This window comes from Durio zibethinus, chromosome 12 (assembly GCF_047325235.1).
Source record: "Durio zibethinus cultivar Kanyao isolate XHJ-2024 chromosome 12, ASM4732523v1, whole genome shotgun sequence".
Classification (NCBI taxonomy): Eukaryota; Viridiplantae; Streptophyta; class Magnoliopsida; order Malvales; family Malvaceae; genus Durio; species Durio zibethinus.
The window spans coordinates 12,521,465-12,525,456 of NC_143173.1; positions in this window are offsets into that span (position 1 = coordinate 12,521,465).

Below are 3,992 nucleotides of genomic sequence, written 5' to 3' on the forward strand. Positions count from 1 at the left end.
CCGAACTTGACCTTTTGAGACACTTACAGAGGTGTGTATGTCATGGAAGAAGAAATATTTTTTATTTCTGATTTTACCCTTTGAAGTTTTTGTACTTATCTTGAATTTTTGTTGAGTGGGTTTTTGGCTGTCTTTTTCTTTTTTAAAAAAAAAAATTTATGGTTTTTTATTTTTTTAATCTAAGTTATTATTTTTAATTAGAGTAAATTAAATCCAATTTCCTACTCATTTACCTAAAATCACTAACAAATTTTTTAAAAAAAATTATCTGTTAAAATTACATATTTCGTTTGTAATAAATACATTCATGTTAAATTAAATAAAGAGATAAATATTTTTTTATTTTTTTCTTAGAAAACGAGTTTAAATTTTACTTGAAAATAAATGCACTAACCACTAATGTAAAATCCTCCATTGTAAATATTTTCTATTTTTAATTCTTAATAATTTAAGTAAAGAATCTGTTTTTTTGGATACATAATTTATATACATTAAAAAACATTATAATTTTTTATTAGATACATTCATGATAAAAATATATATACATATTCATAAATTATTACATAAATATTTTCTATTTCTTTATTTTTTTTAAATATTGAATTTTTTAATCAAGATTAAGCATGAAAGTTTTAAAATAGAAAGCTAGAAAGTGGAAGATTCATCAAGAGGTTGGCTTTTAAGAATGCTTAGATTTGGTGGGTCCAAAGTTCACTTGATTTTACATTTTTCTTCTCCATTGATTATATACGAGCAACATTCACTGTCACTTTCCCATGGCTGGCTATCTATTTATTTTAAGCCTTTGACCAGGCATTCAGACAATTGTCGGTTAGCCTAAATGAAGATTCTGTCTTGCAAAGTTATTCAGTATAATATTGATTGAATCCAAAATCAACCGTCAAAGATCAATCATTGTGAAATACACACTACAAAAAAATTAAAGATTAGTGACAGTTTTGTAATGACGTTTTGATTTAAAAACGTCATTAGCTTTCGTATTTTAATAAAACTTAAGGCATTTTTTATCAAAATGACACTAACTATTTAAATAACGGCGTTTATACTTATAAATGTCATTAAAGACAGAAATTAGTAGTGTTTATTGACTAAAAAGCCTTGAATAATTCTCTCTAAAAAATTAGTGTGATTATTGAAGGCATTTTTTTGCAAAAAAAGCCTTGAATTATCCTCTTATAAAAAATGGATATGGGATTATTAAAGGTATTTTTGGCAGACAACGCCTTGAATAATCTCCTCATAAAAAATGGAAGCGTTTATTGAAGCCGTTTTCTACTAAAAACGCATTCAATAATCTCATTGTCAAAATTTAAGGAGATTATTGACAGTATTTTTTTGCTAGAAATACTTTGAATAATCCGTTCATAAAAAATAGATAGGAGATTATTTTTTGCAGACAGCACCTTGAATAATCCCCTCATAAAAATAGAGGCAATTATTGAAGGCGTTTTCTGCCAAAAATGCCTTCAATAATTCCTCTAAAAAATTGAAAGGGATTATTGAAGGTGTTTTGGGTCAAAAACACCTTCAATAATCTCCTCGTCAAAATTTAATGGGATTACTAAAGTCATTTTTGACAGACAATGCCTTGAATAATCCATTCATAAAAACATAGAGGCGATTATTGAAGGCGTTTTCTGCCAAAAACGCCTTCAATAATTCCCTTAAAAAAATTAAAGAAGATTGTTGAAGGTGTTTTTGACTAAAAACACCTTCAATAATCTCCTCATCAAAATTTAAGAGGATTATTGAAGGCATTTATGCTCAAAAAATATTTGGTTTGTATATGTGATATTACGAATTATATTTTGAAATTTACATTACGAACATTATAGTATTTCAATAAACTAATCACACATCTGAATTTAAAATCGATAATGTTGCCATATAAATATACTTTTTTTCAAATAACTGTACTTAATATATCTGTATTCATATAAGCTGCCAATTGATATAAAACAAATATATGCCAATAATATTAAACAAAATTATCCATTCAACATGGCATGTTAAAAATATTATAACAAATGAAATGCATATATTTACACTCAATCAATAATCTCCAACCTCAAGGTTTAGCAAACAATAATACATATTCACACCACTCTTTACGGATTTCATCAAGTTCCTCTATCGTGAAGCTTCCTTGACTCTCCGATTAAAAGAAAAATCAGAAGTAAATGTTAATAAATGAGAACATAATTTAGCTTTTTTTTTTTTTGCAAGATATAATGATTTTATAAAATTAATACTAACCTTGAATGGTGCAGTCATAAAATCATATAATACTATCTGTCTCATAAAATGAAGGACATAATATCTACATTCAGTATATCCTGGTTGACGAGATACCTAAAAAATAAATTTAGTGGTTTAGGAAATATTTATCTAAACAAACTCAGCATAAAAGAATAAATTTCACATTTACCTGTTATCTTTTCTTTCTTATCAAATGCAGATATTACCATCCATTAAAAAGAAAAAAATTACTTAATACAAAAATAAAAGTAATTATGAAGAAATGGAAGATAATATAATATCATGTAATACCTTTTTATAAAACTTTTAATATCGGAGTTAGGCATCGCCGTTGTTTGAGCGAAATTAAATAAGTATGGTGTAAAGGAATTGGTATCAATTACAATAAGCTGCCAATGATGACTGCATTTTAAATTCAGGTAAGGTTGGAATAATTATTTGTATGAATATAACTTACACAGCATTATACATGAGCAAATAATAATCAACTCATTTTTTCATGCATTCAATCACATGACGAGCACAACAACGACTGTGCCACTCTGCACACTAATGAAATTTAGGTCAATGAATCTGAATCTATGGGTCATTTGTCTCACCTTGACCTCTTTATATAGGAAGCTGCACGATAATAATCAATAATACTAGTTAGTAATACACCGTAATATAGATTAATACAGATTGAATTTGTATATTTATATCTATAAGCTAACCTTATGTAAGCAACAATATCAGCAACTGATATTTCATCCAAGTTACAAAATTCTTTAACCTCATCCCCACCAATGTAAAAAACTGATGGTTGATCAAATAACCCATCCTCGGACTCAACATTAATACAGTTTCATCCGGATAAATGATCAAGTGAATAATTAGATAACTTATCAATGGCAGCCTAAGCAAGGGTCATACTCTGAGTCCCAATATCCTGCTACAATATTATATAATGAAATATAAGTATTAAAACCAAATCAATAAATATAATAAACAAATAAATATTAAGTGAATAAACAAAATCATAATTCATGGCTGGTACCGAAAGTTGGGTTTCTTGTCTAACTTGCAACGGAAGCTTGTCCTAAACGGATGATGTTATCTGACTGGCTTACAGACATGCTCGGCAACATTGCTGTGAACATCGCCTCTAAAGCTGTGAGTCATTGTTGTTGCTCATTCAGGCATTGCTCTTGGTCATCAAGTCTTTACTGTTGTTGCTTAATGATTGCTTCATATCATTCATTCGTCATTTTAGAGGTTTTGGGTTGAATACTAAAAAACTTTAATGGCAACACAAATTTACTAACCCCACAAACTCAACTATGTTCTTCTTTCGCTCCTAATGCTAAAGACAAAGAATCTTCACCATAGTTGGTTACCAATTCACCAGATTATAATTTAGTAGCATAGTAATCCTGAAAGATAATAATAAGATACACTATAACAACAAATCTATTCAAGTATAAAGTTATGCATACAAGCACAAAGCCAATCATACGTGATATAATGAGCAGTTATACATACAATCTTTTTAGTCATTTCTCGGGTTGCTTCATCTGCAAATGATCCATCCTTCTGTAGATGTCCTTATTTCCACACATCCAATTTAAAAACTTTGGTGCCAGAGCTAGCTGATTCCTAATAAATTATCGCAATATAAGAATCAGAATCTAGTAAACGAATGTTCATAAATATTCATTTATGAGTATAAAACA